The 24,726-nt window shown below is 35.6% G+C and overlaps 1 long non-coding RNA gene across 1 annotated transcript; it reads right to left on the bottom strand.

Annotated features, from left to right (window-relative positions):
• Nucleotides 1-2,386: 2,386 nt before the first annotated feature.
• On the bottom strand, nt 2,387-24,687 carry LOC141683159 (uncharacterized). Its single transcript, XR_012560141.1, has 3 exons — nt 24,379-24,687; nt 23,163-23,636; nt 2,387-2,616 (listed from the first exon to the last, which is right to left on the bottom strand). It is a non-coding gene; the product is annotated as an uncharacterized LOC141683159 (long non-coding RNA).
• Nucleotides 24,688-24,726: the final 39 nt, after the last annotated feature.

Raw genomic sequence — 24,726 nt, 5'->3', positions numbered from 1 at the left:
TTTTCTTCATTCCTGGCTTCAGTTCTCTCATTTTCAGCTACAAGTGTAACTGATCCACCTTTTATCTTTCCCTTCTCCAACAGCTCATCTTGCTCCATCTCAAGTTCATAGGTCTTCAAAATTCCATATAATCTTTCAAGTGTGAAGTCCTTATAATCTTGAGAATTCCTTAGTGAAACAGTCATAGGCTTCCATTCCTTTGGTAGAGACCTCATAAATTTTAAGTTGGAATCCTTGACTTGGTACACTCTGCCATATAGCTTCAATCCATTCAACAGTTTCTGAAATCTATTGAAGGTATCATTCAATGATTCTCCTTCTTCAGAATGAAATTATTCATATTATTGAATGAGAAGCTGCATTTTGTTTTCTCTAACTTGTTCAGTACCTTCACAGATAAGTTGCATAGTATCCCAAATTTCCTTAGCAGTTTGGCTGTAAATGACATTATCAAACATATCTTTGTCTAGGCCATTAAACAGAATGTTCATGGCCTTCTAGTCCTTGTGAACCTCTTTAATATCTTCATCAGTCCATTCTGCTTTTGGCTTGGGAATAGATTGTCCAACAGCGACTGTGGCAGTGGCAGCTGTGGCCACTTTGTGAGGGATGTGAGGACCATTCTCAATGCAGTTGATGTAGTTTTCATCTTGAGAGAGAAGATGTAGATGCATCTTCACTTTCCAGTGATGATAATTATCTCTTTCCAGGATTGGAATTTTCACACCAATATCCTTCTTACTCATGATGTTAGTAGAATAGATCTTTAAACTCTTTGTATGTTAAGAGCTTGCTCTAATACCAATTGTTATTCCCAAGGAACTAACAATGAGATTTACAGAAGGGGGGTTGAATGTAAATCTCAAAACTTTTTCAAGTTTTGAGCAGTTTTAAAAGCTAAGTGTTATGATGAACATATGTGTGTGAATTGCTTTGAGCAGGTGCAGACAGATGTATATTCAAGACACAAATGTAAAGAACACAAAGGCTTTAAAAACTTGTCTGGTGGATTTGTTGTTCCACCAGAGATGTGTATTTCAGAAAATTTGTGATACAAAGAATTGATCACAGCTGCTTCCTAGTACAAACTAGATGATTTTCTCTCTATGTTTTTCTAAACAGCTCTGGAAAATTCACATCTAATTACTAGCTGCAACTTGGTTTATATATCACCAAGTTTACAAGTGAAGACAAAGATAAAATACAATTATAAAATAGTTCTTCACATGTTTCTTCTTCATTTCTCTATCCAATGCAATCTAAGATAATCTGTGAATCTTTGAATACTTCCTTGTTTGCACCAGAATGGAAATGCTGCTTTTTCTTGATTCCTCCAAGAGGCTACCACATTCCAATTTTCTCTGTCAACCCATGTGCCTCTGTCAGCTTATGAATTGTCACTATCAACTGCTATTGAACTGAGCATCCGTTGAAGCTTTCATCAGTTTATGGCTTTATCCGTTGATGCTTTAGCAGTTGAAGCTTTATCCGTTGATGCACTCATCCGTTGATGGATGTTATCCGTTGAAGCTTTAGAGACATCCGTTGAAGCTTTGTTTCTCATCCGTTGAAGGCCTTTAATCTATCAGTTGATACTACTTCATTTATACAAAATTACAAGGCATGAAATATTTACAATTAGCCCTCCTATTTGCATATCCACTAGTAGTCAACATGACTTATAATTTCCCATAACTTCTAAGAATTATAACTCAAACGCGGAAACTGAAATATGCTACAATACTAAACTTATTTATAAGTAAAGCTACTCCATCAACGGATAGCCAAGATGGTCTTATCCGTTGAGGCTACAAACACTAGATTTCTACTTAAGTGTTTTGTTTAACGTATCATCAATCTAATACACATATTCCTAACAGATATCAATACAAACTTTGTTGCTCACAACATCCCATACTGAAGTCAACATCAATCATCTATATTAATACCACTTTTGATATTTAAAAACAACCTAAGTATCAACATCAATTAGAAACTGAATTAAAACCGCTATCGTCTGAACTAGGGTCCTGAAAGAAGATATAAAATAGCAGCCACAAAATAAAATTAGGGTTAAATAAACCTCCAATTGACTCAAATCCTTAACTCTATTCACGCTCTTATCCTATTCACTTAGACTATACCTAATAGTCTAACTCAACTCTATATGAGTCGAACACTCTCGTAATATAATTTCCCAAATACCCTTTATCCTAACTTGTCTTAGGGACTAGATCCTGTAGCTCTGATACCAAACCTGTGACGCCCGCAATCTCAGGGTTAGGAAATGAGGACCCACACACCAATAAACTAACAATAAATAAGCATAAACCCCGATTAACTATTAACAGGATCTATACAGGATTAAGTTTGAGACAACATTACAACTACCAACCAGATAATATATATTATAACCCAAAATAATATTTAATGTATACAATCAATTCCGACTTGGAACTGACATATAACCCATTGTATCTTTACCATCTTCCAACTACTGTGCGTGCTCACACTCACTGCTACCTGCTCTGCCATCCGGAAACCTATAACACGGTAGGGACTGCCAGGAACGCTCATGCGAGCTGAACGCGTAAGTCTGGCCATCTTCTTTCTTAACTGCCATGGTTAGAGAAAAGCAAATATATATGAGCACAAAAGCTCAACAAGTAACTACATAACAGTTCTATAAAGCAATAATAGTAACAATGGCAAACTCTGAGGCATTCGACTTTTAAATCTCTAGGTGGCAGATTTCTATCTTTGGCTATACAAGGTTATGAAGAAAGGTTTGGGCTTTCAAAAATCAAGGATTAAGATAGGGTGAAAGCCGATATTCATCGCAATTCAATAGCAGGAGAATCATATCATAAAGGCATAATAACATCATGGACAAGATATATGGCATCATGGCATCATGTTATAAATATTTATAATCAAAAAAACTTCAAAAACTTCATTTTAGGATGCTACGGATTACAACCGGTGATCAGCCGCGAAGTAATCTCGAACCTCGCTGGGTTCTCAAATATAATGGGATCCCTAGGGAACATTTAAGCCTATCAATTGGTGTAAAAGGGACTTGCGTCTGAGTCCAATCCGCAAAATCAAGAAAACATTCTTTTGTTAAAGATCAATTATCTTTTATAAAACTGATGCCAGGGAGAAATTACAAGGATTCTAAACAATAGGATTTAAATTATCAGTCTAGGATTGGAGTTATGGGACTCTTATCAGAAATTGAATTATCTTCTCACAAGAGGGATCATCAAGGATGAGTACCAATGATTCAACAACTAAGGAAGAAAGTATTGAAAAAGAGTTATAACGATAATCAACAAAGGTAGGAGTGTCTGATATCAAGTGTAGTACATGGCGTATATCTAGTTACAAAGTTTGGATATGGAAATAAAAGGTAGTTATCAAACAAAGGTAGTTCAAGGAATTCGAATTATAAGCAATGGTCAATATAGGGAATTATTGAAGCATTACTAGAAATCAAGTTCGAGGTATACATGGGAATTAATCAACAAGGCAAAGGTATTCAAGTTAATGAAGAATTCAGGTTAATCAAAATATTTCGCAAGGAAATTCATAAAGGTTCTATTAGGATTTACGAGATCATAGGGTGACAAAGGAAATAGGAAATGTAATAGGGTATGAATCAATCAAATTGTTATAAATGGGATGAACGGGATCCAACAACAAGTTATCACAAGAATCAATATTAGGGTTTCTCAGAAATCAATAACAGGTTTATCACAAGTATTAAAAAGGATCACTACTTTATCATGGAATTATCAATATCAATTCATAAGACAAGGCAGAGTTACTTGCCTTAAATCGCTTCCCTGCTTTACTAAAATTGAAACTGAACTACTGAAGCTGAACTACTGCCACCTAAGTTTCCTTTCCCTTTTCTAGCCCGAATGCCTCCACTATTTGAATCTACAATCCTAAATGCCTCTGCTATCTGAATCTACAATCCAAGACATAATCCCTAATTAGATACTTATTCGCACTCGACGTTCCCTGAATGTCTAACGATTATCCCAACTCGCATTAAAGCTTAACTTATATACACGAGTATAATCACTGAATATTCACATACAACTTAATAGTAATACTTATATACTTAACTCGTATATTCAAGCATAATCATAGAGTACTCATATAACACATAGCGAGTATATACTTGTATACTTAAATCTTTATCTTAAAAAAACAATCACGATCTAAATAACTCGACAACCAAACAACTATTCCTTCATTTTTAACTATAAAATTTGAACCAAAACGAATGGTACCAAGCCAAGAAATCAACATGCAACCACTTAACTTGACATGCAACTAACCAAACATCTTTTAAACACCAAATCAATCTTACACAAACCAAATAATTAGACTCTAAAATCAAATTGACCAAACAACTTGAATCAACCCTTTTTAGTACCATATCCCATTCGGATTTTTCAATAAAACACAAACAATTTATCAAATATCGACATGCAAGGTTCCATTTACAATTTAAACCTATTTTAATCCATTCCAAACAAGAACACTTCTTGAAATCATTTCTTTTAAACCAAAAACCGAACCAAAACATTATTTTTGAACAAAATCTTAACATGCATAAATCCAATCATTTATTCCTTTGAAAACCGAATGAAATCCATGCTTTTAATAATCAAATTTTAACTTATTCATATTTATCTACTCACATATCCAATATAAACCAAATTCTATTTCCAAATTAAACAATAATCCAATTAACAACATAATAACTTGTAGATTCGACATGCAATCAATCAACTCAACATGCAATACTCTAAATCACAAATCCAACTTAATTAAACTCATGATTTAATCATTTAACCCATCTTATTTCCAAACCAAACAAAATATAACTTGATTACACTTAGGACTTTACATGCACGCAAGGAAAACAACTCAAAAACAAAGGTTTATATATATATCATCAAAACCAATCGAAAATTAAAACCCTTTTGTAAAACTCATCTATTCAAACCAAAAACCAAATCTTTGAACCAAAACCCTCTGTAAAATTTGAATAAAAATCAAAATCCCTTTTTAATAGAAAAAAGTCGAACCTAACTCCAAAAAAAATCCAAGAAAATTATACAACTTATGTACTATACTCTCTCTGAAGATCATACACTAAGAAATTATGTTTTCTTAGATATAACCAATAGATGTTGATGCAAAAACTTTCTTAAACACTTGCATGAAAAGAATATATGTGTTACAACCGGTATTTTCGTGTAATATTATATGTGGATTTGGTATAATATTAAAGTCAAATGAAAATATATTCAATGATTGTACGCTAGTATGAGTGAAATTTTCTGCATTATAAATTTGCTTTGTGTAGTACGTGATATTTCAAAGCAAGAGTTTATTTAATTTCTTTATTTTTAATTTATAAGGAATATTCTAAGACTTGGAAAAAATTTCTTTTAAAAGGTATTTTGTTCACAAATTTTGAAAATGATTTTATAAAGTCTCTAAAAATCCAAGTTATTCTTTGGTATAAATTTTATAATTTTTGAACTTGTATTTTATTTTATAAAAATAAATCATTATAAATTCTAGTTGTCATATTTAGCAAATTACAAGAAATCCCTTGCATGCAAACCACCCTCTCATTCTTTATAAGGACAAAGAGGACAATTCCAACCCCACTAACTCTTATTTCTCTAGCCAATTTCCTTCTTTACCCTTGCATGCAAAATGCACCAAGTATAAGTGGAGGGATAGACTTGTCAATTCTCCCTTCCACTCACATTTTGTCAAATCAAATACCATAAAAACAAGCAAAGACATGATCATTTTCACTCATCACCCACACCTCACTCTCTCCTCCCTCCCCTTCTCCCTCACTCTCGGCCCTCCCTCTCTCACTCTCGGGTTTAGCCGAGAACCAACCCCCCTCCCCATTTTTCTTCATTTCTCCACCAAGCTTCTACTCTTTATACAAGTAAATGTTATCTCCCATACCATGATCATTCATATTTCAAAGAGTTTTGAGTAGAAAGTTTAAGTTTAAGGGTTGCATGTAAAGGTTTTAGTGAAACTCAAAATACAATCTTGATTCTTATGGATTTAAGGTTGTTTTTGAGAGGACTACAATGAATGGATAAGTGCCAAGTCATGAGAAGGAAACTCTTGATGATTTAATGGCCATTTCCATCCATTTCATTCGGCCATGACCATATGGGAGCCGAATGAATGGTCCTTGAAATCATTCTTGTTGTTTTGATCAATTTTTGCATGTTTATGTGATAATGACTTGAATTTTGTGGTGATAATTTGATAAAACTCCTTGCATGCTAAGTGATCATCTAGGTATACCTTATGCTAGGCTTGCATGTCAATTTTAAGATGGAATATATGTAGAAAATGTGTTGTTTTGGTTTGAAAAACCCGAAGGAATGCATGTATGAGGATTTCTCTTAGAATGTTGTAAGATTTTGATTATTTGGAAAGATTTTGTTAGTGAGCCTTAATTTCAGTAGGTATAATGTGTTAATATTGATTTATGCTTCTTGTTGCATGGTAATAATTCGTGATTATCTTTTATAAAAATGCATACCCTGTTGTTTCAAAAGCATGAAGATTTGTGATTTGTGAAGTGTAGATTCTCTTGTTTTGCCATAATTGTACCTTAGGTAAGGATGATCTCACCCAAGGTTATTTTGAGAATAAGGGAGTTAGTTCAGTAGATTACCATGTATAAGTCTTGGTTTAAGTATTGAGTTGTTGTTATTTGAGTTTGTCAAGTCAAAACCTTGGAGAAATGAGAGTTATAGTTTCTGCAGAAAATCAGTTTAGTACCCTGAGGTTTAGAGTGAGTTTTGACCATGTCATTGGTGTGCACTTTGAGGCCCAAGCCACAAGAAGTTAGTATTGGGAGTATATAAAAGGTTTTAGGAGTTGGTTGGAGGTTTGCATGTCATTTGGTTAGGTGCACAAGTAGAATAACAAAATCTGTCCAGCAGGGGACAGTTTTGTTGCAACTTAGAAATAGGAAGATTTGACCATGTCATGGGTATGCCTTCATTAGGACCAATTGGGCCTTAGTTATAGGGAGTGTCAGAGAAGTTTTTCCAACCATAGTTTATAGGATATGAGTTAGAACCATGTGTCACAAGTTAATTCAAGTCAGGGCATTTTCTGCCCAGAAAAACAGGGGAACCTTGGACTTTTAGCTTAGGCCCAAGAAGGCCCAAGTCAGGCCCTTGAGCCACATCAAGCTTGTGAGATGCCCTTAGGTCAGGAGAGTCTTGTGTAAAAGTTTTGAAGGAAAACTAGTAGTTTAAGAGTGCCTAATGCACTCAAGAAACTATAGTTGTCATTCTGAAATTTGCACCAGTGAGCACTTTCACTTATCACCTAGTTTTAAAATACTTAGGAGTAAGTATTAGGTCGACCACCATAGTTGCAAGATGGTATAAGGTCAGTAGAGCAAAAGGCACAAGTGAGGGTCAATAGGTTTTGGATAATTTAGGAAAGGCACATCGAGTTAGGGAGCCAAAATTTGAAGACTTTGTCTAGTTTAGCGACCAAGTGACTTAAGTGGTGAGTCGAGATCATCCAAGCCTAGTGTTGCATTATGGTATATATGGTGTTATTTGGTGTTAATATATGATATGTGAATATGTGGCTATGTGTGTGCAATTGTAATTTAAAAGTGAATATAAATTAAGTGTGTATAGGCCTAAGTGCCATCCGTGTTTAATTTCAAGTTGTAAATAGGTTAAGTTAGTGAGAATATATTATAATGAGGATTATTATTTATGTAGGATCTCGAGACGAGGGAAAACTTGCCATAAAAGTCGAGTGAAGCTCCAGTTGCTCCTACCAGTCAGACCAGACCAGCCTATCTCAAAGCAAGTGATTCAACTTGACCTTCGTATTTACTATAAACAGTTCATATATCGATGCAATTATCCTGAGTCATTTTGATATGATTAAATCAAGCGTATCTCTCGCTTATCTTTGAATTATATAGAAATGCCATGAACCCTCGAGTATGTATTGCAAGTAGTTCAAAAGTCTTTTCATGATAGTTAAATGCCATGATAAAATAATGAGTTATTATATTACTTGATTGATCCTCTTGATTAACATGCTGATGATTCCCGAGTATTGATATCTCATCCTGATACTTGAACCCCTATAGAACCTTACCTTGAACTCTGATAGTCAGAAACTTACCAACATGATTCCTCATTGATTGATACCCTCTTTCCTATCCTAAAGCTTGACAATTCTGATATATATATACATCCTGAGCTAGAGATCAATACCTTAACACCCATAGTATTCGTGAAGCTTATCTTCTTAATGATCCAACACATGTACCTTGACGAGAAACCATTGCTTTGAGCCCAGTTTGGCATTACCCCTTCATATTATCCATTAGTCTCACCATATTTTCCTGTCCAAGTTCTGACATATGAAAACCTTTCGGTTATCCTAATAGAGTAAAGTTTTGTGAATCATGGCCCTGAGATTTAGTACCATATTTCCCATGTTTCGAGTTGATCTATAATCCCTTAATAAAAATATTTACTGTTAAAAGAGATTTTGTTACAATTCGGCATCAGCTTTTGAAATAAATAAAATGTGGGTTTTCAGTCCCAAAGGGGGATAAATGTTTTCTTGAATAGTGGATCTGGACTGAGACGCGAGTCCTTTCCACACTTATATTAGGCTTAAAAGTTGCCTAGGGATTCCCGTTAATATTTTAGAACCCAGTGAGGTTCGGGATTACTTCGCGGCTGATCACCGGCTGTAATCCGTAGCGTCATAAAATGATTTTGATTAAGACATGATTTTAAAATTGTTTTGATGCAAGCAAAATGATGCCATCTCACATAGTTTTATCTCTCGTTATCATTAGTTATGTCTTTCCATTGTCATTCTTAAAAGTATATCTCAATTTATATTTTGTGTCGTACTGTTAGCACTTGTTGAGCATTCGGCTCACTCCTTGCTTTACCCTGATATTACAGCTAGCAGCTATGGTTAGATTCAAGCAGACTTCCCGTAAGACCTGTGATACTGATGCTTATGTTCGAGCTCAGGTAGAATAAGTAATAATAGTTGTGTGAGGACTCGGTATTTGTAATCAGATGTAATAGTTGGTAGTGTTGGGCTGTTCCAAACCCTAAACTGTAAGATCTTGGATTTGGTTGTGTATTCTTCATTAAAATGATGTAATAGCTATATTTATTTTGCTGTTTAAGTTGGGGGTGTGACAGGTTTTGGTATCAGAGCTACGGTTTAGAGTCCCTGGACAGCCCAAATAGGTTATAGGATTTTTGTGTAGGTTATAGATATTATGCGAGAGAGTAGGTTAAGTAAATTATTATTAATACTCCTCTTATTGGTTGTCAGCAAAGGGCGCATTCCTCGTCATCCTCTGGGTCGGATGACACTATTGCTTTCTCCGTGTATGCTGAGTTGAGGCGCGAGTTCGACATGCTTCAGGGCAAGTACGACCGACTGATAGACCGAGTGAAGAACGTGTATCCGGACAGCCGAAACTACGAAGGGAAGCCCAAGGAGCAGATGACTGCGAGACTTGAGACCTTGGTTCAGTACGTCAACACTAAGCTTGAGGAGATGCCAGCACACCGGGACCGTACCAGCCAGTATGTCATTCAGATGGTGGCGGATGAGCTCCAGAGCATTGTGAAGACGCTTCGAGAGGAAAAGACTACCAAGCCCCGTTCAGATGGAGTGGAGCCTTAGTTCTTTCCATTTACCTTTCATGTTGTTGTACTATCAGACTCTATGGAATCCCCAGTTATTTCCGTTTTCTTTTAAATAAGCCTGTTATTCCTAGAAACAGACTATGTCCCAATCCTATGTATTGTGACCTTTAAAAATTTCAATAATTATGTTCTATTGTTCCATTTGCTCTCAACCGTTATTTTACGTTTTTATATGCATCACCATATCTGCTTAATTTGGAAACTTGACCCCATATGTAAATCAGAATGTCATGCGATACCCTCGAATCATTTTATCATTCATATCTGTTTTGACACAACTCTTATTTCAGGATCATGCCTCCCAAAAAGAAGAACCCAACAACCACCTCCACCACAGACCCAAATATTCTTCGACTACTGGAAACTTTGCAACAGCAAACCAATGCTATAGCTCAACAACAACTAACTCTTCAACAACGAATTGAAAACCAAGATAACCGTGAGCCACACCAACCACCTGAACCACCAGTACCACCTAGACAAATTGTCACTTTCAAGGCTTTTCAGAATGTGAATCCACCTGTATTTCATGATACCACTGATCCAGTGATAGCTAACACATGGATCAAGGAGATGGAAAGGGCTTTTGAGTTGGTACAGTTAGGAGACGATCAGAAGATGCCGTATGCTACTTACTTCTTGAAGGGAGAAGTCATCTATTGTTGGGAATCAGTAAAGGCTATGGAAGTCACTCAGCAGGTTTCTTGGGAGAGATTTAAGAAGTTATTTCTGGACAAGTATTACCCTAAGTACATGCAGAATCAGATGGAGCTAAAATTTCTTGAGTTGAAGCAAGGGAACATGACTGTATTGGAGTATGAGAAGAAGTTCACTGAGTTGTCAAGGTTTGTGACAAAGTATACCAGCACTGAGGAGGAAAAAGCAAAGAAATTTCAGCAAGGATTAGAGCCTTGGATCAGAGATAGGGTGGCTATGTTTGAGCTTGAAACTTATGCGGGAGTAGTACAGAAAGCTGCTCTGATTGAGAATAATGGGATGCAGTCAAGGAAAGAGAGGGATAACACGAAAAGGAAAGTTCCATTTTATGGAGAAAAGTCTGAAGCAGGAAGTTCACAAGATCGGAGTGTAAGGAGGATTGGTTTCCAGAAGGGCGGAAATTTTCAAAAGAAGGGAAATTTGGGCAAAAGGCAAGAATCAAAAGGGAACAACCAGGCAAGCCAAGGGCAAGTTGGAGAAAACAGGTTCCAGAGACCGAAATGCAAGCACTGTGGAAGAAGGCACCCCGGAGTATGCAATAAGCTGAGCATGACCTGTTATAGGTGTAATCAAAAGGGACATTTAGCAAATGAGTGCAAGATGCCGAAGCCAGGAGTTACGTGCTACAAGTGTGGGAAGACTGGACACATAGCTAGGGAGTGCAAGGCAACCGGATCAGTCAAAGCTCTGATGAATGTGGTAAGTACCAGTGCAAGCATGCCAGCTGAGGTATTGGCATTACCTCCACCACCCGCACCCACCCCGCAAGCAACAGCAAGGACATTTGATCTAAAGATGAAGGATGCTGTTCAGAATTCTGAAGTAATAGCAGGTACACTTTTACTCAATAATGTCAAAGTTAAAGTATTGATTGATTCGGGAGCAACAAGATCTTTCATATCAAAATCTTTTGTTGATAAGCTCCAATGTGATAAAATGGTTATGAGTGAGGTAGTAAATGTGGTAATTGCAAACCAAGAGAAGATTCCTGTGAATCAATTTTGTCCAAAGTGTGAGATTGATATTTCGGGGTATAAGTTCTCAGCCGACTTGATACTCTTCAAGTTGGAAGAGTTTGATATAATTTTAGGAATGGATTGGTTAGGAGAGAATAGCGCTCAGATAAATTGTAAGACCAAGAGAGTGTATTTAAAGACGAAGAGTGGAGAGAAGGTAGTATTTAAGGGGCAGAGGCAAGAGCAACTATTTCTTATAATTGTTCAGGCTAAGAAGTTACTTAGAAAAGGTTGTGAGTCGTTCCTGGCATATGTAGTGGATTCAGAGAGAGGCAGCCTCAGCATGGAAGATATTCCTGTAGTTAACGAGTTCCCCGATGTGTTTCCCGACGAACTACCAGGCTTACCACCAGATCGACAAATTGAGTTCAAAATCAACCTTGCTCCAGGCACGGAACCAGTTTCAAAGGCCCCATATAGGATGGCACCAGCAGAAATGAAAGAGTTGGCGAGCCAGCTACAAGAATTATTGGATAAGGGAGTGATACGGCCAAGTGCATCGCCATGGGGAGCACCTGTTCTGTTTGTAAAGAAGAAAGATGGGAGTATGTGACTATGCATAGATTATCGGGAGTTGAATAAGGTAACGATCAAGAACCGCTACCCGCTACCAAGGATAGATGACCTTTTTGATCAGTTGAAGGGAGCAAAATGCTTTTCGAAGATTGATTTGAGATCGGGATACCATCAATTAAAGATCAAAGAAGAAGATATTCCTAAGACCGTATTCAGGACCAGATATGGGCATTATAAATTCCTAGTAATGCCGTTTGGATTGACCAACGCTCCGGCCGCATTTATGGATCTGATGAATCGGGTATTTAAGAAGTATTTGGACAAATTTGTCGTGGTATTCATTGATGACATCCTTATTTATTCTAAGTCGGAAGAAGAATATAAGCAGCACCTCTGGATAGCATTGGAGATACTCCGACAAGAGAAGTTGTATGCCAAGTTTACCAAATGTGAGTTTTGGTTAAAGGAAGTTCAATTTTTGGGGCATGTTATTGGAAATGAGGGAGTTAAAGTGGATCCGGCAAAGATTGAGGCAGTTATGAGTTGGGAGAGGCCAAAGACTCCTACGGAAGTGCGAAATTTTCTAGGATTGGCCGGATACTGTAGAAGATTCGTCAAGGATTTCTCGAAGATCGCCACGCCATTGACCAAGTTAACCAGAAAGAATCAAAAGTTTGAATGGAGTACAGAATGTGAAGATAGCTTTCAAGAGTTAAAGCAGAAGTTGGTAACAGCTCCGGTGTTGGTACTTCCAGATGATCAAGGGAATTTTGTAATATTCAGCGACGCTTCACATAAGGGTTTGGGTTGTGTGTTGATGCAACACAGTAAAGTGATCGCATATGCGTCAAGACAGTTGAAGCCGCATGAGTTAAAGTACCCGACGCATGACTTGGAACTAGCCGCCATAGTGTTCGCACTTAAGATTTGGAGACATTACCTCTACGGAGAGAAGTGTGAAATCTACACGGATCACAAGAGTTTAAAGTACATTTTTACTCAGAAAGAGCTCAATATGAGGCAGAGGAGATGGATGGAATTGATCAAGGACTATAACTGCTCGATAAATTACCATCCTGGAAAGGCGAACGTAGTGGCCGATGCTCTGAGTAGGAAGGAGAGATTGAATATGATGATAACATCAAAAGAGTTATCCGAAGAAATCGAAAAATTAGAATTGGAACTTTATGCTTATGGAAAAGTCGAGGAAGTTTGTCGTGCAATGACCTTTCAGCCAACACTAGTGGAAAAGATAAAGAAGTGTCAAGAGGAAGTAATGGAAAAAGAGAAGAATCAGTTATCTGGAGAGGAGATTAATACTCAAAGGGATTAGCAAGGGATACTAAGGTTTTCATCCAGAATATGGATTCCCCATGTACCTGAATTAAAGAATGAGATCCTCCATGAAGCCCACAATTCAAAATTTTCAATCCACCCGGGAAGCACGAAGATGTATCGAGACTCAAAGAAGAACTTTTGGTGGCCAAATATGAAGCGAGACGTGGCAGAATGGGTTGCGAAGTGCTATACTTGTTAGAAAGTAAAGGCAGAACATCAACGACCAAGCGGATTAATTCAGCCCCTGAAGATTCCAGAATGGAAATGGGAAAATATAGCTATGGACTTTATAGTAGGACTACCGTGAATGAAATCCGGACATGACGCAATATGGGTTATAATTGATCGTCTTACAAAGTCGGCGCATTTCCTTCCAATAAATGAGAAGTCGTCACTAGACAAGTTGGTTCATCAGTATGTGCGCGAAATCGTACTAAGGCATGGAGTACCTGTATCAATAGTTTCAGACAGAGATCCCCGATTTAACTCGAGATTCTGGAAGCAATTTCAGGAATGTCTTGGCACAAAGTTGAATATGAGCACGGCGTACCACCCGCAGACTGATGGCCAGAGTGAAAGGACGATTCAAACAATTGAAGACATGTTGCGCAGTTGTGCAATCGATTTTGCAGGAAGTTGGGATGACCATTTGTCGTTGATTGAATTCTCTTACAACAACAGCTATCATTCCAGTATCGGCATGCCACCATACGAAGCTTTGTACGGGCGAAAATGTAGATCACCAACAAGTTGGGATGAAGTAGGAGAAGGAACAATTCTCGGCTCGGATTTGGTACAACAGTTGCATGACTCGGTCAAGTTAATTCAGAAAAGGTTGCTTGCTGCTCAAGATAGACAGAGGAAGTATGCGGATCCAGCACGTAAGGACGTTCAATTCCAAATTGGCGAAGCTGTGTTGCTGAAGGTGTCACCTAGAAAAGGGTTGATGAGATTTGGCAAGAAAGGGAAGTTAGCACCTAGATACATAGGTCCTTTTGAGATTTTGAGTCAAGTGGGAAAGGTGGCCTATGTGTTGGCCTTACCACCTCAGTATCAGCATGTGCAAAATGTGTTCCATGTGTCGTTGCTTAAGAAGTACAATCCTGACGCTAGCCATGTGATAGAATATGAACCTGTAGAAATTCAGGCAGACCTGTCATTTGTGGAGCAACCGGTTAAAATACTCGACTGGCAAGTAAAGAGTCTTAGAAATAAGTCAGTAAAGTTAGTAAAAGTACTTTGGAGGAACCCTAAGGTCGAAGAGTCGACTTGGGAGTTAGAGTCTGATATGCGTTCCCGGCATCCTCATCTTTTCTCTTAGATTTTGGGGACAAAATCCCTTAAGGGGGAGATGATGTTACAACCGGTATTTTCATGTAATATTATATGTGGATTTGGTATAATATTAAAGTCAAATGAAAATATATTCAATGATTGTACGCTAGTATGAGTGAAAATTTCTGCATTATAAATTTGCTTTGTGTAGTACGTGATTTTTCAAAGCAAGAGTTTATTTAATTTCTTTATTTTTGATTTATAAGGAATATTCTAAGCCTTGGAAAAATTTTCTTTTAAAAGGTATTTTGTTCACAAATTTTGAAAATGATTTTATAAAGTCTCTAAAAATCCAAGTTATTTTATGGTATAAATTTTATAATTTTTGAACTTGTATTTTATTTTATAAAAATAAATCATTATAAATTCTAGTTGTCATATTTAGCAAATTACAAGAAAGTCCTTGCATGCAAACCACCCTCTCATTCTTTTCAAGGACAAAGAGGACAATTCCAACCCCACTAACTCTTATTTCTCTAGCCAATTTCCTTCTTTACCCTTGCATGCAAAATGCACCAAGTATAAGTGGAGGGATAGACTTGTCAATTCTCCCTTCCACTCACATTTTGTCAAATCAAATACCATAAAAACAAGCAAAGACATGATCATTTTCACTCATCACCCACACCTCACTCTCTCCTCCCTCCCCTTCTCCCTCACTCTCGGCCCTCCCTCTCTCACTCTCGGGTTTAGCCGAGAACCAACCCCCTCCCCATTTTTCTTCATTTCTCCACCAAGCTTCTACTCTTTATACAATTAAATGTTATCTCCCATACCATGATCATTCATATTTCAAAGAGTTTTGAGTAGAAAGTTTAAGTTTAAGGGTTGCATGTAAAGGTTTTAGTGAAACTCAAAATACAATCTTGATTCTTATGGATTTAAGGTTATTTTTGAGAGGACTACAATGAATGGATAAGTGCCAAGTCATGAGAAGGAAATTCTTGATGATTTAATGGCCATTTCCATCCATTTTATTCGGCCATGACCATATGGGAGCCGAATGAATGGTCCTTGAAATCATTCTTGTTGTTTTGATCAATTTTTGCATGTTTATGTGATAATGACTTGAATTTTGTGGTGATAATTTGATAAAACTCCTTGCATGCTAAGTGATCATCTAGGTATACCTTATGCTAGGCTTGCATGTCAATTTTAAGATGGAATATATGTAGAAAATGTGTTGTTTTGGTTTGAAAAACCCGAAGGCATGCATGCATGAGGATTTCTCTTAGAATGTTGTAAGATTTTGATCATTTGGAAAGATTTTGTTAGTGAGCCTTAATTTCAGTAGGTATAATGTGTTAATATTGATTTATGCTTCTTGTTGCATGGTAATAATTCGTGATTATCTTTTATAAAAATGCATACCCTGTTGTTTCAAAAGCATGAAGATTTGTGATTTGTGGAGTGTAGATTCTCTTGTTTTGCCATAATTGTACCTTAGGTAAGGATGATCTCACCCAAGGTTATTTTGAGAATAAGGGAGTTAGTTCAGTAGATTACCATGTATAAGTCTTGGTTTAAGTATTGAGTTATTGTTATTTGAGTTTGTCAAGTCAAAACCTTGGAGAAATGAGAGTTATAGTTTCTGCAGAAAATCAGTTTAGTACCCTGAGGTTTAGAGTGAGTTTTGACCATGTCATTGGTGTGAACTTTGAGGCCCAAGCCACCAGAAGTTAGTATTGGGAATATATAAAAGGTTTTAGGAGTTGGTTGGAGGTTTGCATGTCATTTGGTTAGGTGCACAAGTAGAATAACAAAATCTGTCCAGCAGGGGACAGTTTTGTTGCAACTTAGAAATAGGAAGATTTGACCATGTCATGGGTATGCCTTCATTAGGCCCAATTGGGCCTTAGTTAGAGGGAGTGTCAGAGAAGTTTTTACAACCATATTTCATAGGATATGAGTTAGAACCATGTGTCACAAGTTAATTCAAGTCAGGGCATTTTCTGCCCAGAAAAACAGGGGAACCTTGGACTTTTAGCTTAGGCCCAAGAAGGCCCAAGCCAGGCCCTTGAGCCACATCAAGCTTGTGAGATGCCCTTAGGTCAGGAGAGTCTTGTGTAAAAGTTTTGAAGGAAAAATAGTAGTTTAAGAGTGCCTAATACACTCAAGAAACTATAGTTGTCATTCTGAAATTTGCACCAGTGAGCACTTTCACTTATCACCTAGTTTTAGAACACTTAGGAGTAAGTATTAGGTCGACCACCATAGTTGCAAGATGGTATAAGGTCAGTAGAGCAAAAGGCACAAGTGAGGGTCAATAGGTTTTGGATAATTTAGGAAAGGCACATCGAGTTAGGGAGCCAAAATTTGAAGACTTTGTCTAGTTTAGCGACCAAGTGACTTAAGTGGTGAGTCGAGATCATCCAAGCCTAGTGTTGTATTATGGTATATATGGTGTTATTTGGTGTTAATATATGATATGTGAATATGTGGCTATGTGTGTACAATTGTAATTTAAAAGTGAATATAAATTAAGTGTGTATAGGCCTAAGTGTCATCCGTGTTTAATTTCAAGTTGTAAATAGGTTAAGTTAGTGAGAATATATTATAATGAGTATTATTATTTATGTAGGATCTCGAGACGAGGGAAAACTTGCCATAAAAGTCGAATGAAGCTCCAGTTGCTCCTACCAGTCAGACCAGACCAGCCTATCTCAAAGCAAGTGATTCAACTTGACCTTCGTATTTACTATAAACAGTTCATATATATCGATGCAATTATCCTGAGTTATTTTGATATGATTAAATCAAGCGTATCTCTCGCTTATCTTTGAATTATATAGAAATGCCATGAACCCTCGAGTATGTATTGTAAGTAGTTCAAAAGTCTTTTCATGATAGTTAAATGCCATGATAAAATAAAGAGTTGTTATATTACTTGATTGATCCTCTTGATTAACATGCTGATGATTCCCGAGTATTGATATCTCATCCTGATACTTGAACCCCTATAGAACCTTACCTTGAACTCTGATAGTCAGAAACTTACCAACATGATTCCTCATTGATTGATACCCTCTTTCCTATCCTAAAGCTTGACAATTCTGATATATATATACATCCTGAGCTAGAGATCAATACCTTAACACCCATAGTATTCGTGAAGCTTATCTTCTTAATGATCCAACACCTGTACCTTGACGAGAAACCATTGCTTTGAGCCCAGTTTGGCATTACCCCTTCATATTATCCATTAGTCTCACCATATTTTCCTGTCCAAGTTCTGACATATGAAAACCTTTCGGTTATCCTAATAGAGTAAAGTTTTGTGAATCATGGCCCTGAGATTTAGTACCATATTTCCCATGTTTTGAGTTGATCTATAATCCCTTAATAAAAATATTTACTGTTAAAAGAGATTTTGTTACAATTCGGCATCAGCTTTTGAAATAAATAAAATGTGGGTTTTCAGTCCCAAAGGGGGATAAATGTTTTCTTGAATAGTGGATCTGGACTGAGACGCGAGTCTTTTCCACACTTATATTAGGCTTAAAAGTTGCCTAGGGATTCCCGTTAATGTTTTAGAACCCAGCGAGGTTCGGGATTACTTCGCGGCTGATCACCGGCTGTAATCCGTAGCGTCATAAAATGATTTTGATTAAGACATGATTTTAAAATTGTTTTGATGTAAGCAAAATGATGCCATCTCACATAGTTTTATCTCTCGTTATCATTAGTTATGTCTTTCCATTGTCATTCTTAAAAGTATATCTCAATTTATGTTTTGTGTCGTACTGTTAGCACTTGTTGAGCATTCGGCTCACTCCTTGCTTTACCCTGATATTACAGCTAGCAGCTATGGTTAGATTCAAGCAGACTGCCCGTAAGACCTGTGATGCTGATGCTTATGTTCGAGCTCAAGTAGAATAATAATAGTTGTATGAGGACTCGGTATTTGTAATCAGATGTAATAGTTGGTAGTGTTGGGCTGTTCCAAACCCTAAACTGTAAGATCTTGGATTTGGTTGTGTATTCTTCATTAAAATGATGTAATAGCTATATTTATTTTGCTGTTTAAGTTGGGGGTGTGACAATATGAATAGGGGATTTAAAATGATGAAGATCAATGGCAAGATATTTAAATTCTAAGTAGATTTTGGTGTTGCATGTGGGAGAGAGAGAGAGAGAGAGAGAGAGAGAGAGAGCTCGGTGAGAGAGAGAGAAGAAGAGAGGGAGAGAGAGCCGAGAGAGAAGAAGGAGAGGGGAGAGATGAAAAGTGATGTGAATGAAGTGGTGGTAGAAATGACAAGCCTTTTGTTTGATTCTCCCATGTGCTTATATTAATGAAAATGTAAAATTACCAACCTACCCTTCTCTCCTTACTAGCACAAAATGCATGCAAGGATGATATGGTAATTTGGTTAAGTTAAAATGAGATAGTGGGGTGGTTAATGACACAACTACCATTCTCTTATATTATGAGTGGAAATGCATGCAAGGGCAATTAGGTAATCCAATAATTATTAGTCTAATTAATTACAAAGAATACAGTTTATAAATAAAACCATAATCTATAAATTACAAGAGTGACATCATAAAATAGCTTAGAATTTTAGGAATTTAATAAAATTAAATTCAAAATTTATAAATAAAAATAATTTTAAAAACAATTTGTCTTATAGAATTAAAAATGTATTTATAACCTATATAAATAGCAATTAATGCACTTCTTATTTCCTAAAATTCCAAATAATATCATACAAGCATATAATCACATAATCATGCACCTTAATATAGATTTACATATCATGTATCGTAATGAAATATACTTAATCATAAATTTTTCCTTCTTCGCGTAACCGATCGCGTCCTGACTGACGGCCCGACGCTGAGCGTTTTCCACTACGCTTCACATCTATTCTCTTTATACCAGCTGACACGTCAAACTGGAATATAATATTTATTTAATTTTTCTATTCTCACATAATAATACATAATTCACATAATTATACTTTACTCGCATAATTAATTCGCGAAAATTCTCAGTCGTTATAACATACCAAATCAAAACTATAACATGCAACTCAATTTCAAGAATTCGCTTCTTATTTCTTTAACACTGGACATAGGCTTTAGTAAACAAATTTAAAATCATATCCTTTACATGCAAAAAAACATACCATTTAAAAATCAATCAAGCCTAAACTTATATATCATGATCTCACATTTTCGAATTTAATCAAATATCTATAACTGAATTATTCATAATTTTGAACCAAAATGAGAATTCCAAATCAATAATTTAAATTCTCCACTTAAACACATTCGAACCAAAATCATAAACTAGAATCACTTTCACCGAATATGACAAATAACTCGAACTCAAAATTTTCTTAAAACTAAAAATTTCATTCGGGTTTTCTGAAAAAATAACATGCAACAATCAAATAGAGTTTTTTAGGGGTTGTAGAACTCAAACTAACATCATTTTTCACCACCGACTCACCAAGTTCATCACCGGTGGCGGCAAGGGTTCGGGGTTGCCAAACTCGGCCTCCAACTCGAAACCTCACCGATAATCTTTAAAATTTCAAGACCACTTCAACATGCAAGCATTCAACAACTAATTTCTTCAAAATCGAACTAAAGACCCGAATCAAAACAAGAAACCGAGAAAATATCATCATTCGAACCAAACATTATCACACACATATACATGCAACAGTGTATGTACATATATAAGGTAAGAGAAGTTCAAATCTGAGGTTGGGTTTAAGTTTTGCCGAGATAATCGAAGAGAGCAAGAAGAGAGAGAGAGAGAGAGATACCGAGAGAGATGGAGGGAGATAGTTCGAGAGAGAAACAGAGAGCATGGGGAAAGAAATAAGGGTAGGGGAGTACATACTTGGTGCAGGGGCACCAAGATAATTTCACCAAAAACTGATTTCTTTCTTTTTTACTTCTATTTATTAAAAAAATATAATTAAATACATTTAATTTATCTCCATACAATGTGCGAATGGCTGATCTTTTATTTTTATAAAGTAGAATATAAAATTAGCTTATGCCTCATATTTTTAAAATATTTTTTAGTAAGCAGATTATTTAATATCGATTTTACAAGTAATTCACCAATAAGAGGAATAAGGTTTTAAAAATTATTTTAAAATATCAGAAGATCAAAATAATTCTAACTATTATTTTTAAAAAGTCTATAGGACTATTCTAGAGATAATAAAATAAATTTCGTACTTTGATCATACTCTGGTAATTTTATAAAAACAAATAAGAACCGAATAATCCTTATTTTACTAAATAAACCCCTTTCAAAAGTATTTAAAACTCCCGAATCATAAACGTAAATATCAAACAACATATATTCATCTAATAATATCAATTACAACTCGTATTTATATACTTTTACATATAATTTCTATTTTATATAAATTCGGATGCCGATATTAGATATCTGACACTTTTATAATAATGATACGATTTGCAAACTCTAATTCAAAAAATCATAGATACACAGAATACTTAATATTTTCATAACACAACTCACAAATTATCTTATCCTTAGTCCTTTTTTATTTAATTCATCTTTCGTATAACGGGCCCCGTTCTACTTGACGGCCTGTCAAAAACATAACTTATATCTTTCTCTGACTCATCAAACTGGAACGAGACATTTTACGTTTCCTTTTACTATCTCATAGAAACTACACATAAGCCACAAAATTATATAACTTTATATTTAAATCCACAATTAGATCATAAAATTATATTTTATTCATATTACATCGCAAAAATCCCAATCGTTACAATACATATATTAGTTTTTAATACGTATATTAGTTTTGACCTTGAATAAAATCGGGTGTAGAATGAATCAAGGTTGATGTGGTTGTATACTAGTGTATTAGGTGTTTTGGTGGAGGCCACCACCGGCCGCGGTGGCAACGACGGTGGTGAAAAGAGGTAATTTTAATCAGATTACAAAGAAAGAGTAAAGGATGGATTGATGTGTCGTGTTGGCTGTATGTCCGCGTGGAGTGTGTTGTGCGTGAGTTTGTGTGTTGAGAGTGTACAAGGGGAGAGATGATGGTTGTATTGATTCAGAAATAATTAGATAGAAGTAAAGGAGGTGTGCGTGTGTTGTGTGTGTATCTGTGGGTGTGGTGTAGATGCAGAGAAACAAATAGATTGGTGTTGTGTGTATGTTCCAGGTGTGTGTGTGTATTGGGATGTGTGTGTGAGAGTGTTTGTGCGTGTGGGTGTTTGTGATGAGAGAAAGAGAAAAGTGTTGTGTGTATGTGTGTTGTGTCATATTCCAACCACGACAATCCTTCTAATAACATGCCATAATTTAATCAATAGCCTGTCGATGGCTATAAAAATTGAAGAACTTACAATGATGTTTGGTGTTCATCTCGTATCTCACCTGCTGCAATACCAAAAAGCCTCCACACAAAAATTCCTATATATTAATTGTACTGACGGTTCCAAAAATACTCATGTTTAGAATGTTCCAGAATAAACACCAACAAATCAGAAGTGTTATCTGAACTAGTACGAGCAGAGAATGTTAAATGTGTGGTTAGAAGAAGCGGAGGTACTTACCCTCCTAAAAATACGATAATTCTTTATTGTTGATTCTTATTTTCTGATGTTTGGCTTTTTAGATACCTGATGAATGAAACTTAATATTTATAAACAAAGAAAACTAAATAAATGAAACACTTTAAGCAACCTAGCAGAGGTTGACAGTAAAAAAGATTTGTTATAACCACGAGGTTGGAGAAAATTCGAGCAATATATAACGCCCAATAAGAATAGCATATGCCTATAATAAAAAAACTTGCAAATTTTTATTGTTCCGTTATATTTTTTAATATCACAACCAAAATGAATCAATTTGGGAGTTACGATTTATTAGTTCCATAGCTGATGCGAGCAATGATAGTTCTTTGGTTTTTATGTCTAAAGGTTAGTTTAGCAGATAGAATTTTACAATTGCCAAAGGTTATTATTGGTTCAATAACTTATTTGGTTCGAGAAGAAGACAATTGTCTAAAATGGGGAAATATAATATGGTAATTGGGTTATGGAAATCTATCATTTAGTGTAGCACCCAGTTTTTCTGTTAACGGAATCTTAGCTTGGCCCATCAGGGGATCAGACCTTTATATAAGCATTACTTAGAAATTTTTTTATTTTAAGTCAATATCATTAATCTACCTAACTGCTCTCCCACGACGATGACGATGATCTTACCCTATCAATGATGCCTTCAGGAATATCAATATAAAGCTTATTATTAATATTTATAGGATCATCAGCTACAATCTTCATTAAAGTCATTTAAATTGTAAAGACATCAAAGCTATATTTCAGTTTCTAATTTGAATGGTCCTAATATATACTTAATGTATTTGCATTTAAATAGGTTAAAAATTCATAATAAAAGTGAAATATGCTAAAGATAACTTACATGGTTCTCCACCAGAAAAAGTAGGACTCTCACGGATTCAATGCCGTACAACACATGATGCACACCATTTAAGGATACGACTGATGAATACGCCCAGGCAACGTGAACATCATTGGCACTTCTCGGAGAAATTATTGGAGCCGGAGATGGAAGATCACTATCTTCGGTTCTAAAAGGCTCAAAACATGGATGTTGGGAAGATAGGTTTAAGGAAAACTATAGCAAGTATAACAAGTATATACTTATAACAACAGAGAAAACTCGTGATTTAATATGTTTTACTATATAATTGAGAACGACATCCAATTTTATCAAGTACCAATGTGACACCCTCTGTCCTAACACTTATAGCAACGTCGTCCTGCACACCATCACCTCAATCGATAACATTGGATATCGTCAGGTAAGTTTGAAGGTTGCTTCGGCCTGCACACTATCACCTCAAGAATTGTCGGCTTGTACGCCATCACCTCTCTACAAACCATAAAAAGAATTAGAGCATTTAAAATATTCTCTAGTAGCATATCACCGGCAAAAACTTTTAATTTTAAGCATTCAGAAGCTTGAAATTGAATTAATTTTCTCCCCAAAAGTCATGTAAATCGTAAAGACACCAAAACTTGAGACATAAAATGTGAGAACCATAATTGAAGAATCGGGTTCTGCGTCAACGAAAGATTAAAATACATAAACTTTAAAATTGTATAAGAAATTTAATTAAACAGTTAGTCTAAAAACCGTGTGTGTATATTAGAATTATATATCAATCCACACAATACAAAAATTAAAACATTAATATGCAAAAGTACAAAAATGTAAACATGAAAAATATAAAATATGGATATCGAGATTTGAATCATTAACAACTGATTACACCTGAAATCGGTGATCATTAAGTGATCAAAAAATGAGAGAAAATTGGCCCAATAGTTGCTCTTTACCTCACATTTATCATTTTGTAAAAATTAAATAAATTTAAATATGATTAAATAAAATATGTGTATCGACTATTGGGGTTTCTTAATCAAATATTAACAATTATTTTAAATTAAGATTCCTCACCACATAATCATCTCATGTCCAAACTAAAAAAATATAAGTAATATAAATATACAAAATTATTAGAAATAACAACACTAAAAACATAAAATAACGAAGAGAAAGACAAAATAAACAAAAAGAAAAAGAGAGCATATATTGAATTCTTCTAGCATACCTGAAATGAGATATATGTATTGCTAGATACCTGAAATCAAATGTATGGATTACTATAATTTTTTTCTTTAACAAACCTCGGCTTGAAAATACTGACGATGAAACATATATGGATACAAAATAGGTTAAAAATTTGAATTTTGGATTGATCAGGTGAGGTTAGGGAGGATAATTTGCAAGCTTCTCTTGTATGCTTCTCTTATGGATCCGCTTGTGTTTTTTTGAAACGGGTTGTATCCATGAATTACTGATTTGGGTGAGAAAATGTATTAGTTTCTTTGTTAAAAATGAAGTTGGTATGACCCGGTTTGGTAGTGGGTTATATTTTAGAAAATGGATATTCGGATGG

The sequence above is a fragment of the Apium graveolens genome, chromosome 9 (genome assembly GCF_009905375.1).
Source record: "Apium graveolens cultivar Ventura chromosome 9, ASM990537v1, whole genome shotgun sequence".
Taxonomy (NCBI): domain Eukaryota; kingdom Viridiplantae; phylum Streptophyta; class Magnoliopsida; order Apiales; family Apiaceae; genus Apium; species Apium graveolens.
The sequence above is the reverse complement of the archived record's forward strand: the minus strand, read 5'-3'. Positions and strand labels throughout refer to the sequence as shown.